Here is a 13792-nt window from a genome sequence, read left to right on the forward strand (position 1 = left end):
AGGGAGCGGACTCCCTCTGTCTCCCATCGGCACCCCGCAAATCCGATCGCGGGATGCCGATGTCTGTGAAGGCTGGGGTCTCGTGTAGGCCCCAGACCAGCCTTTAGTAATACCCAGCAGGCTGCGCCTCTCTGGCACAGCCTGCTGTTCAATGTCAGGATAGCACTGATATTAAAATGCAGTGCACTATAGGGATAATGCATTGCATTTTAAAATCAATCAGAATGTTGTCTGTTATAATCCCCTTGTGGGACTATTAAGTGGTAAAAAACAACAACATTTATTCAATAAAAAAATTACACTTTTTTCCATTGAAAATACGATTTTCAATAAAAAAGATTGCAAAACAAAAAATCTCCCCCTTATGTTTGGTATTGCCGGGTCCGTAACGACCAAAACTTCATAAATGGCAGACCATCCATTAACGCTGCGGTTACTTCAACAGTAGAGGTTATCACTAATGTTGATCGAGCATGCTCGGCCGATCACCAGTTCGGCTCAAGCATCTCGATGCTTTGTACATGGCAGTATTCAGCCGAATACTGCATGTGCTCGAGCGCAATGCTCGAGTCTCCTCCCCCCACGTTTGTTGGCTGCCCTTCACTGTAATTCCGTAGCCATGTTGGTTACTGGCATTATAGTGATTGGCTGGCCGGAACACGTCATCGGGTGCAAAATAGCACCCAATGACACGTGTTCGGCTCAGTGTTAGTCAGGGAGAACTGTGCTGAAGAAGAGAAAGATAGTGTAGGGAGTGAAATTTTCTTTTTTTCATTTGAAAAACTTGTCAGAGACCAAAAAGTCCTTTTAACCCCTTTAGGACACAGCCTTAAGGACCAGGCTATTTTTTTGCAAATCTGACCAGTGTCACTTTAAGTGGTGATAACTTTAAAACGCTTTTACTTATCCAGGCCATTTTGAGAGTGTTTTTTCGTCACATATTGTACTTCATGACACTGGTAAAATGAAGTAAAAAAAAATAATTTTCATTTATAAAAAAATACCAAAAATAGCAAATTTCCAAGTTTCAATTTCTCTACTTCTATAATACATAGTAATGCCTCCACAAATAGTTATTACTTTACATTCCCTATATGTCTACTTCATGTTTGGATCATTTTGGGAATGACATGTTAGTTTTTGGGGACGTTACAAGGTTTAGAAATTTTTCAGAAATGTTCCCAAAAACATTTTTTAGGGACCAGTTCAGGTCTGAAGTCACTTTGTGAGGGTTACATAATAGAAACCACCCAAAAATGACCCCATTCTAGAAACTATACCCCTCAAGGTATGCAAAACTGATTTTACAAATGTCGTTAACCCTTTAGGTGTTCCACAAGAGTTAATGGCAAATGGAGATGAAATTTGAGAATTTAAATTTTTGGGCAAATTTTCAATTTTTATCAATTTTTTCCAGTAACAAAGCAAGGGTTAACAGCTAAACAAAATGCTATATTTATTGCCCCGATTCTGTAGTTTGCAGAAACACTCCATATGTGGTCGTAAACTACTGTACGGGCACACGGTACGGCGTAGAGGGAAAGGAATGCCGTATGGTTTTTGTAAGGTAGATTTTGCTGTAATGGTTTATTTACACCATGTCCCATTTGAAGCCCCTGTGATGCACCCCTAGAGTAGAAACTCCATAAAAGTGACCCCATCTAAGAAACTACACCCCTCAAGGTATTGAAAACTGATTTTACAAACGATTTCTGGTTTATCTATATTACATTTTTGTGAGGCAAGGTTACCAAAAATAGAAATTCTGAAATTTCTCCTCCATTTGCCATAAACTGTTGAGAAACACCTAAAGGGTTAATAAAGTTTGTAAAATTAGTTTTGAATACTTGAGGGGTGTAGATTCTTAGATGGGGGTCGCTTTTATGGAGTTTCTACTCTAGGGGTGCATCAGGGGGGCTTCAAATGGGACATGGTGCCAAAAAAAAGGCCATCAAAATCTGCCTTCCAGAAACCATACGGTGTTCCTTTCCTTCTGCGCTCTGCCGTTTGGTCATACAGCAGTTTATGACCACATATGGCGTGTTTCTGTAAACTGCAGAATCAGGGTAATAAATATAAAGTTTTGTTTGGCTGTGAACCCTTGCTTTGTTACTGGAAAAAAACTAATTAAAATGGAAAATTTGCCCAAAAATTTGCGCTTGCAAAGTCAATTTTTTTGACTGTTAGGCCTCTTTCACACTACCATTTTTTTTTTCCGTTTTGCAGTCCGTTTTTTGCGTTCCGTATACGGTCCGTATACGGAACCATTCATTTCAATGGTTCCGCAAAAAAAACGGAATGTGTTCCGTATGCATTCCGTTTCCGTATTTCCGTTTAGTTGAAAGATAGAACATGTCCTATATTTGGCCGCAAATCCCGGTCCGTGGCTCCATTCAAGTCAATGGGTCCGCAAAAAAAACTGAACTCATACGGAAATGCATCCGTATGTCTTCCGTATCCGTTCCGTTTTTTGCAGAACCATCTATTGAAAATGTTATGCCCAGCCCAATTTTTTCTATGTAATTACTGTATGCTGTATATGCCATACGGAAAAAGGGATTGGAACAACGGAACGGAAACGGAACCACAACGGAAGCAAAAAAACGGAACAACGGATCCGTGAAAAACGGACCGCAAAACACTGAAATGGACATACTGTAGTGTGAAAGAGGCCTTAATCTGAGGGGTTGGGGGGGGATTTTTATAGAGCAGATTCTTACAGACGCGGCGATATCTAATATGTCTACTTTTTATTTATTTATGTTTTTCACTATATTATCTTTTTATAAACAAAAAATAATAATTTTTGTATCTCCATAGTCTGAGTATTTTTTTTTTACCGTGTTTATTAGAGGTTAGCTAATGGGGTATTTTTATAGAGCAGATTCTTATGGACACGGCGATACCTAATATGTCTACTTTTCTAATTTTATTTATGTTTTACACTATATTATCTTTTTATAAACAAAAAAAAAAACATTTTTCATCTCCATAAGTCTAAGAGTCATTATTTTTTTGTTTTTAGCCGAATATCTTAGGTAGGGGCTAATTTTTTGCGGGATGAGAGGACGGTTTCATTGGCACTATTTTGGGGGGCATATGACTTTTTGATCGCTTGCTATTACAATTTTTATGATGTAAGGTGACAAAAAAAAATTGGCACCGTTTTTAATGAATTTTTTTGAACGTGTTCATCTGAAGGGTTAGGGGGGGGTATTTTTATAGAGCAGATTCTTACGCACGCGGTGATACCTAATATGTCTACTTTTTTTATTTTAGTTTTACAGACCGCAACTTTTTTGTACCATGCCCGGGTTTTGCGCACATCGTTATATGGCTTGAGGACTTGATCAGAGAGATCAACCCCTTTCCATATACCGATTGTTGTTGATGATACAATCGGGCTTGAGGGCCGTTGCCGCGGTGCCTTGCACAGGGACAGGGGTGATGCCGTTACCATGAATTGTGGACAGTACAAGGACATCCCTCTTGTCCTTATATCTGACCAGCAACAGGTTTCCACTGGTAAGGGCACGGGTCTCACCCCTGGGAATAGGTACCTGGAGGGGGTAGGTAGGGAGGCTGTGTTGATTTTTCCGCACGGACGTGGATCTGGCGGTGAGGGACTGGAACAAGGGGATACTAGTATAAAAGTTATTCACATACAGGAGGTAACCCTTATCTAGCAGTGGGTGCATAAGGTCACACACAAGTTTCCCGCTAACACCCAGAGTGGGGGGACATTCTGGGGGTTGAATACGGGAATCTAGCACCTAGTACACACGAAACTTGTAAATGTACCCTGAGGTACTCTCACAAAGTTTGTACAGCTTCACGCCATACCTCGCGCGCTTAGAGGGAAGATACTGGCAGAAAAGGAGTCTCCCCTTGAACGCAATGAGAGACTCATCAACCGCGACCTCCCTTCCTGGTATAGGCCTGTACAAATTTGGCCCCAAAGTGATCGAGGACCGGCCTGATTTTGTACAGGCGGTCATAGGCAGGATTACCTTGGGGGGGACATGCTGCATAATGCAGGCATTTCCGGATGGCCTCAAACCGGGAGCGTGTCATGGCCGTACTGTAAAGTGGGGTCTGGTAGAGGACATCCCCACTCCAGTAATGCTTGAAACTAAGTTTCTTGACTAGGCCCATGTGTAGCACGAGGCCCCAAAATGTCCTCATCTCGGCTGCACTGACCGGGGTCCAGCCACCGGGCCTAGCCAAAAAGAAGCCCGGGTGTTGAGCAACAAACTGTTGGGCGTACAGGTTTGTTTGCTCTACCATTAGATTTACAAAGTGGTCACTGAAAAAAAAAAAAGACTAAAATAGTCATATTCAGTGAAGCCCACTGTGGAAATATGGATTCCTGGTTGGCCTACAAAATCTGGAATCACGGGCTCAAAACGCGATGGAGTATACCAGACAAGTTCACCGGCAGGGGGCTCCGGTGGACTTAACTGGTGGGCCGTAAAACTAGTACGAGCCCCAGAGCTGCTCGTACTAGGGTAGGCCACAGGGTCCTTAGCATGGCGGTCCCCTTGCTCCGCCTGGCGGCATCTCCGCCGCCTTGGGGGCTCATCATCATCGCTAGATGATGAGGACGCGGATGACAAAAGGAAATCCTTGTTCTCACTGGGTCATCCTTGTTCTCACTGGGAATCTCGGAGTCGGAGGCAAGCTGGGCTTATGCCTCCTCGGCCGAGAACGTCCGGCGGGCCATAGGGGAGTGTGTGTGCGTGTGTGTAAATCTTTATTCAGTGTGCGTGTGTGCGGGGGCACGGGTGTTCGCGAACTTAGCCTAAACCTAACAGACGGAAAAAAACGGCCGAAGTTGATCAGCGGTGGGGTGTGCGATGCGCTAACAATGGTCGGACGCAAAGAGTGCCGGACCACAGTCAGCATACGCACACAAAAAAACTGCTTGCGTCCCAAAAATGTTGTGGGGGGGAGGGGGGCAGGGGGCAAGCTGCAGCACCCCTGGGGGGTGTCTAGCATACAAATGTCCTTACCCCAGGCATTTAATTGCAAGCGCAAATACCCAGCCACTCACCCACAGGCCATAGCACTAAATGTGCAACTTTCCAAATTACTGGCCCTGGAAATGTTGCCATTTAGGCTTGTGGACACTGAGGCCTTCCGCAGCCTGATGTCGGCTGCCTTCCCTCGTTACGCAGTCCCCAGCCGCCACTATTTTTCACGGTGTTCCGTGCCCATCTTACACCAGTATGCGTCCCGTAACATCACCCATTACTGGGAAGGTCCACATAACCACTGACACATGGACAAGTGCTTTTGGCCAGGGACGCTACATTTCCCTGTTGGCACACTGGGTGAACGTTGTGGAGGCCGGGATAGAGTCGTACCCTGGGATAGCACAGGTGCTACCCATGCCAAGGATTGCGGGCCCTACTTCCATTAGGATTTCCGCCACCACCTACGTTAGTGGCTCCAACCCCCACTTCTCCTCATCCACTTCCACTTCAGAATTATCCTCTTGCAGCATCAGTCAGCCATCAATCAGTAGCTGGAAGCAGTGTAGCACTGCAGCGGGGAAGCGTCAACTGGCCGTGCATAAGTTGATCTGCTTAGGTGACAAACAGCACACCGCCGCAGAGCTGTGGCAGGGGATAAGAGACCAGACTGAGCTGTGGCTCTCGCCACTCAACCTAGAACTAGGCATGGTTGCGTCTGATAATGGCCGTAACTTGGTGGCGGCTTTGGAGCTCGGCAAGCTCACAGACATCCCATACCTAGCCCACGTGTTCAACTTTCTTGAACTCAGCAGTTTCTCAAAACCAACCCCAATTTGCCTAAGCTACTGGTGATGGTGCACTGCGTGTGTGCCCATTTCCACAAGTCATTGACAGCTTCCGCCGGTCTGTCAATGCTGCAGGAGAACTTACAATTGCCAGCTCACTGACTGTTGTGCGACGTGAGCAGGCACTGGAACTCGACGTTCCACATGTTGGCCAGGCTTTTTGAGCAGCAGAGGGCAGTAGTGAAATACCAGCTGCAATATGGTCATCACCTTTCCAGGCAGCTTCCGCTCTTCACAAGCGAGGAGTGGGCATGGATGTCTGACCTCTGTGAGGAAGAATCAACACATGTGGTGAGCGGTGATAATGCTATTATCCGCGTCTCCATTCCACTTCTGTGTCTACTCAAACGCTCGCTACTCACAATTCAGGCGGACGCTTTGCATGTGGAAGGGGTGGAAATGGGGGAAGACATTACACAGGGCAATAGCCAGACCACTCTCAGTTCGTCTTCTCAGCGCAAATTGGATAATGATGAGGATGAGGAGGAGCAGCAGACGGTTGCCTCCGCTACAGAGGGTAGTACCCATGGAAGTTTAATTCCATCTGTTCAGCGTGGATGGGCAGAAAAGGAGGAAGACGATGAGGAGATTGAGAGTCATCCTCCTGATGACAACAGCGAAGTCTTGATGACAACAGCGAAGGCACACATGGCTGACTTTTTGTTAGGCCCACGCGTTTTAAGCATTTTGGACAACACTGATTACTGGTTGTTCAACCTTCTCGACCCCCGCTACAAAGAGAACTTCTCATCTCTCATTCCTGTGGTGGAGAGGACGGGCAAAATGGTGCAATACCAGAAGGTCCTTGTGGAAAAATTGCTCCAAAAATTTCCAGCTGATAATGCTGTAGAGGGTCAGCTCACCTGCAGGCCCTCGCATTAAATGTTTTAGAGAGTCAGCTCACCAGCAGGCCCTCAACTATAATCTTTTAGAGGGCCAGTAGGCCCTTGCATATAATGTTTTAGAGGGTCAGCTCACCAGCAGGCCCTCACCTACAATCTTTAAGCGGGTCAGCTCACCTGCAGGCACTCGCATATAATGTTTTAGAGCAGGCATGCTCAACCTGCTGCCCTCCAGCTGTGGCAAAACTACAACTCCCAGCATGCCCAAACAGCCTACAGCTATTAGCCTACAGCAGGACATTGTGGGAGTTGTAGTTTTACAACAGCTGGAGGGCCGCAGGTTGAGCATGACTGTTTTAGAGGGTTAGCTCACCAGCAGGCCCTCACCTACAATCTTTTAGAGGGTCAGCTCACCTACAGGCCCTCGCATATAATCTTTTAGAGCTGCGGTGTCCAAACTTTTTTCGAGGAGGGCCAGATTTGATGAAGTGAACATGTGCAAGGGCCGATCATTTTGCCCAACATTCTTTGAACCATTAAAATTACATGCAAATTAACTATTTTATGAAAATTTTATTGCAAACGGCATACCTTTCATTTTGTGACTTGGATGACAAATCTAAACAGGTGTTAAATCACTCTGCCTTCAATATAAAAAACAGGTGGCAGAAATGTGTCGGAAACAGTACATTACAAGGTTGTCTGTTAACTTTTAAATTCCAAAAATGTGAACAGGAACATAACACCAAGTATACACATATGTTCAAATATATTTATAACTGATTGACCAACTGACATTTAAGGGAACCTGTCATCAACTTTATTCTGCCCATACTATACTAAAGGCAGAATAAAGTAGAGACAGGTGAATTGATTTCAGCACTCTGTCATTTATAAGTTAAAAGTAAGTGGTTGCCGAGAACCAACATTACAATCATTGCAGACTGGGCCTGGAAAAGTCACCGCTACCTGAGAAGAGTCATGGTTATTCATAGATTCCTGCTCTCCCTGCCCACCTGCTGATGACTGACAGTCTAATACCTAGTTTTCTCCCTTTCTCTCTAGGAGAGAACTGCCAATCATCAGCAGATGGGCGGGAGAGCAGGAGATTATGAATAACCAGGACTCTTCTCAGGTAGATTTGACTCTTTTCCAGGCTCAGTCTGCAATGATTATGATGGTGGTTCTCAGCAACCACTTACTTTTAGCTCATGAGGGGCACACTGCTGAAATTAGCATTTCTTTCACTAATTTATGCTGCCCTCAGTGAGATTAGCATAAAGTTGATGACAGGTTCCCTTTAACTGAGATTTTACAACGTATTCATCTCAACTGAAAAAAATCTTGCCTGCACTAATGTGAAGGGTGAAACTGAGATCTTGACTGCAGCAGATAGGCTAGATCTGGTTCAAAGGCTGTGGTTTTGATGCACAAAATATCACGCGAGAGTCACTTAGTCTTGTCCGCATGCGATTCTTGTTAAGGTTCATAACAGAGAATGTCTTCTCACACAAATATGTTGAGCCAAACAAGCTCAGCATTTTCTTTGCCAATGTTCGAATCTCTTTAAAACGGCTGTTATCCAGTTGGCTGTAAAATTTCACAAGAGAGAGCTGTTGGTGCCGACTGCGTAACTCACTGTCACAATACAGGTCAATGAGCTCGAGCTGCAGCTGATCTGGAGCATTGTCGGGGTCAACAGAGAATGGAGAGGAGAAAAGGGTGATCTCCTTTTCAATAGCTGCAAAATCTTGAAAGCGCCGTCTAAACTCCCCAGCAAGAGATACCATGTCTGCTGCATACCTGCTAGTTTGCACACTGATATCATCCTGTGGAAAACTGTTCATTATTTCCTGCAACGCTGAAAAATGAATGGTATTGGGCGGTGTTTGTGACAAATGCTTTTGGAAAAGTTGCAGCTTTGTTCCAAAGGCTTTGAGGTGTGAATAAAGCTGGTTCACCGCTGCATCTTTGCCCTGAAGACTCGTGTTCAGTACATTCAGATGCTTTGTTATGTCGACTAGAAACCCTAAATCAGCCAGCCAAATAGGATCAGATAGTTCTCGCATCGGTTGTCCCTTTGTTTCCAAGAATTCTCCAATTTATTTTCTTAGAGAGTAGAAACGCTGCAGTGCAGACCCTCGACTGAGCCATCTTACATCGTTATGATATAAAACATCTTCTAATTCAGCCTGGATATCCAGTAGAAACTGTTTAAACTGGGGTGGCACAGGGCTCTAGAGCGAATAAAATTAATGGTCTTTAGCACTGGTTTCATAACATGGTCATATTTGAGATGTTTAGCACAGAGAACTTGTTGATGAATGATACAATGCAGTTTAATAGCTTTGCCTCCTTCTTCGATCACCTTGTTACAGATTAGGGTTGATAATCCACTTCGTTCACCAGCCATGGCAGGTGCCCCATCAGTAATTATCCCAGTAACTTTGTTCCAAAGCAGTTTCAGGTCATCTATGGCAGAACTAAGGGCTCTTTCACATCTGCGTTATTGTCTTCCGGCATAGAGTTCCGTCGTCGGGGCTCTATGCCGGAAGAATACTGATCAGGATTATCCTAATGCATTCTGAATGGACAGTCCGTCCTTCAGGATGCATCAGGATGTTTTCAGTTCCGGAACGGAACGTTTTTTGGCCGCAGCAAATAGCACAGCATGCTGCACTTTTTGCTCCGGCCAAAAATCCGGAACACTTGCCGCAAGGCCGGATCCGGAATGAATGCCCAATGAAAGGCATTGATCCGGATCCGGCCTTAAGCTAAACGTTGTTTCGGCGCATTGCCGGATGCGACGTTTAGCTTTTTCTCAATGGTTACCATGGCTGCCGGGACGCTAAAGTCCTGGCAGCCATGGTAAAGTGCAGTGGGGAGCGGGGAGCAGCATACTTACCGTCCGTGCGGCTCCCGGGGCGCTCCAGAGTGACGTCAGGGCGCCCCAAGCGCATGGATCACATGATCCATGCGCATGGGGCGCTCTGACGTCATTCTGGAGCGCCCCGGGAGCCGCGCGGACTGTAAGTATACCGCTCGCCCGCTCCCCACTACTACTATGGCAACCAGGACTTTAATAGCGTCCTGGCTGCCATAGTAACACTGAAAGCATTTTGAAGACGGATCCGTCTTCAAATGCTTTCAGTACACTTGCGTTTTTCCGGATCCGGCGTGTAATTCCGGCAAGTGGAGGACACGCAGGATCCGGACAACGCAAGTGTGAAAGAGGCCTAACAGAAACAAATAAATCTGTTACTCTTGTTTGGTCCTTAAGGCTCTGGAGGTCAAGTAGCTCTTCAGTCACATTCACAGGCTATTGAAAATAAGTCAAAATCAACTCCTTTTGACTTTAACTGTCTCTTAATATCTGATGAAATTTCTTCTACTCTCCGTGCTACAGTGTTACGAGCCAGGCAAATGTTGGAAAACTCTGACTTCTTCTCGGGACAGATATTCTGCACCATTTTCATAACGCATAAAGTCACCCTCAGCAAAAGATTAGCAATTTTTAGCAATTAACGTTGCTACCTCATAGCTAGCCCTTGTGGCATTTTCATTTGACTCACGGGCTCTTGTAAAAAATCGCTGTTGTGACATTAAAACAGCTTCAAGTTGCTTCACCTGGTCACTGCGGTCGCGCCCTGTTAGCTTGTCGTATGTGCTGTGTCTCGACTGGTAGTGTCTCTTGACATTAAATTCCTTATTAACAGCCACAGTCTCTTGGAATATTAGACAAACACAGTGATTCCGTATTTCAGTGAAAAAATATTCCACTTTCACTTTCCACCTGTCCTGAAAGCGCCGTCCCTCACTGTCAACTTTTAGTTTCTTATTTGTAGTTGCCATTATAAAAATTGGCCAGATAGGGAGAAGTTATTTGTAGAGAGTACTAGGAGCACAATCAGATAATCAGATTCTAGCCCAGTGACGTACAGTGAGGGGTTAATGAAGGGTATGACAGCTTGCTACCACTGATTCGGATTATGCCCCCTTTTCTGCTTTAGTTCACAGCCCAGCCTGCAAGTGTGTGTTTTTTTCCTCAATAGATTCAATAGCTCTTATGGTCGCCCTGGCCTTGTGGCTGTAAGTGTGTTTGATTATGATGTTTGGACCTGGAACTCAGCACTAGAACGCAGCCAGAAATGTTTTAATACATTTTTTCTTCTACATTTGTGACCTTCACACTGTATAAATGTCCTCTGGGGGTAATGTGATCCGTGGAGGTAGGAGACCTCAAAAAAATGCTACTTAACCGATCACAATTATATTTTATGTGCAGTATGACATTTTGGCCGATATTCTGGCCTTACAAGAGAAGAAAAGCCGGGATCTCGCGATGTCCGAGATCTCGTGACATCTGAGATTTGGGCTTTCCTTCTCCCTGAGCCCAAATCCCGCGAGATCTCAGACGGTGTGAGATCTCGGCTTTCCTTCTCGTCGCCGCGAGATTTGGCCTTTGCTGATGCAGCCTCTTCCCGTGAAGCTGTGGGCTCCCGGTGACTGGTGAGAGGGGCCGGAATACCCATAATTTAATCAAACCTCTGGGGGGCTGTTTCACTCCGCGGGCCGGACTTTGGACATGCCTGTTTTAGAGAGTCAGCTCACCTGCAGGCCCTCGCCCATAATTATTTCAATGGTTAGATAAGCAGCAGGCACTCACCAATAATTTTTTGAATGGTCAGCTCGGCAGCAGGCACTCGCCCATAATTTTTTGAATGGTCAGCTCGGCAGCAGGCACTCGCCCATAATTTTTTTGAATGGTCAGCTTAGCAGCGGGCACTCACCCATAATTTTTTTCGATGCTCAGATGAGCAGCAGGCAGTCGCCCCTAATATTCTAGATGCCCAGCTCAGCAGCAGGCTCTCACCTGTAATGTTTTAGAGGGTCACCAGCAGGCCCTTGCTCCTAATGTTTTTGAGGGTCACCAGCAGGCCATCAATCATTTTTCAAGGGTGTAAGATGTCCTCCTTTATGTGTAATAAACAGTGTATTGGAGTGCCAGTTCCTTGTAATATTTGGAAGCCCTTTTACTTAGTGCATAGGCTTTATGAGTGTAGGAGTCCCACTACCTGAACAATTGTACCATAGGTTGTATCGAAGTGCCTCTTTCGTATAATTTTTGGCAGCACTTGCACATTATACACAAGTAAATATACAGGAAAGAATGTTTTTTTAATAATTTTTTCTCTACAATCGATTTTATCTTCGGTTTGGTGCATATTACGGTCAGTCTGTAAAAGTGGCACACTTCTTGGACAACATTATTCCTAGCAACGACCTGGCATTCCAAGATGTATCCAGACATCCTCCCCATGCTGTTCTCGAACCATTTTGGTGGTGTTTCCATCAATTTTATGACATTTTCTAATGAACCAGACACCCTCCCCTCTTCAGAGCAGGGGGTTCCTGGTTTAATGCTCGGGTTCTCCCATTGACTACCAAGCACCCGAGCATCTCAAGGTGTTCAACCCGAGCATTTTGGTGCTCAATCAACACTAGTTATCACATAGTCCGACCATGCTGTGGTTACCCTTATTTTGAAAGATGCTTACCTGATAGATACTGTCCTCTTTGGCGTATGAATACATACTTATTGAATAACATCAAATGTCACGAAGAGGTACACTCTGCTTTAAAGGAGTACTTTCTGACAAATGTACACTCAGTATCTAGCCATTTCCCTGTGTGGAATGCCCACAAAGCTTTTATCTTGAAGATCGGCCACAGGACCAAACGAGACAGGAAACAAACATTTACAGACCTTCTAGCCAAGATACGCTAATTGGAGTCTTTAAATAAGAGATCCCTCTCCTCTATCCGAACCACTTAACTGCCCCGTGTCCAACTTAAAGAACACATGCTGTATCAATCTCAAAAAGGTTAAAGCACAATACTATTTGCAAGATAAGGCAGGGAAAATTCTAACCAATAGACTTAAAAAGAAGGCTGTTAAATGTAAGATAACTCACCTCAAGAGCGCATCTTCCCCAGTCCCCATATATGACCCTTATAAAATGGCGAATTAATTTAGAGCCTTCTACTCCTCATTATATAATTTGGAGACCCTGAACCCTTCTGCTAGCCCACCTACTTGAGGTCCCTCCACTTACCCTCCCTGTCAGAATCCCAAGTAAACTCTTTAAATCAACCCCCCCCCCCCCACCTTGGAGGAACTCTCCCTAGCAATTAAATCCCTACCAGCCCATAAGGCCCCTGGCCCAGATGGGATTCCTAACTTTACTAGCAATTCCAAGATGTCCTGGCACCGCACTTATTGAACACCTTACAACACGCAATAGAGGAGGGTGGCTTCCTGAAAGAAATGTTAGAAGCAGGTATTGTTACACTCCCCAAACCTGGTAAATCCCCAGATGTCCCACAAAATTTTAGACCCATCTCCCTACTAAATTGTGATGTGAAAGTGTATGCAAAAATCATAGCCAACCGTTTAACGGGTATGCTCCTGATCAATGCGTTCGACAGAGTCAACTGATCCTTGCGTTCGACAGAGTCAACTGATCCTTTGCCTTTTCCGCCCTGCAACACATGGGGATTGAAGGGATGTTTCTGCGAGCCATTAAAGCACTCTACTTCAACCCTTCAGCTTTTCTTAAATAACACGCAGTGTGACCCATTCAATATTACAAATGGGACCAGGCAAAGATGCCCCCTCTCCCCTCTAATATTTGTACTGTCCATAGAACCCCTGGCACAAGCCATACGATTAAACCCAGACATCCAAGGAATTAAGATAGGGGGTCGCATACATAGCATCTCGCTATATGCGGAAGATATAATCTTGTCTCTATCTAACCCAGGAGTAGCCTTAAAAAAAAAAATCTATGGCACTCATTAAGACATTTGGAGAATTGTCATATCACAAACTTAAAGAGGACCTTTTATCGGTCCAAACATTGTAAGATAACTATCAGGCTGTGTAGAGCGGCGCCCTGGGATCTCACTGCACTTACTATTATTCCAGGTAGCCGTAACTATGTCCTCTTCTTGCATACTATGTCTACTGCCCTGAAGTCCAGGTCTCAGACTGAGCTTTCCTGGGTGGGGTGAATTGCAGCCTTTCAAATAATGACTCTGCCCAAATTGCTGTACTTATTTAGAGTCC

The sequence above is a fragment of the Bufo gargarizans genome, chromosome 3 (genome assembly GCF_014858855.1).
Source record: "Bufo gargarizans isolate SCDJY-AF-19 chromosome 3, ASM1485885v1, whole genome shotgun sequence".
Taxonomy (NCBI): domain Eukaryota; kingdom Metazoa; phylum Chordata; class Amphibia; order Anura; family Bufonidae; genus Bufo; species Bufo gargarizans.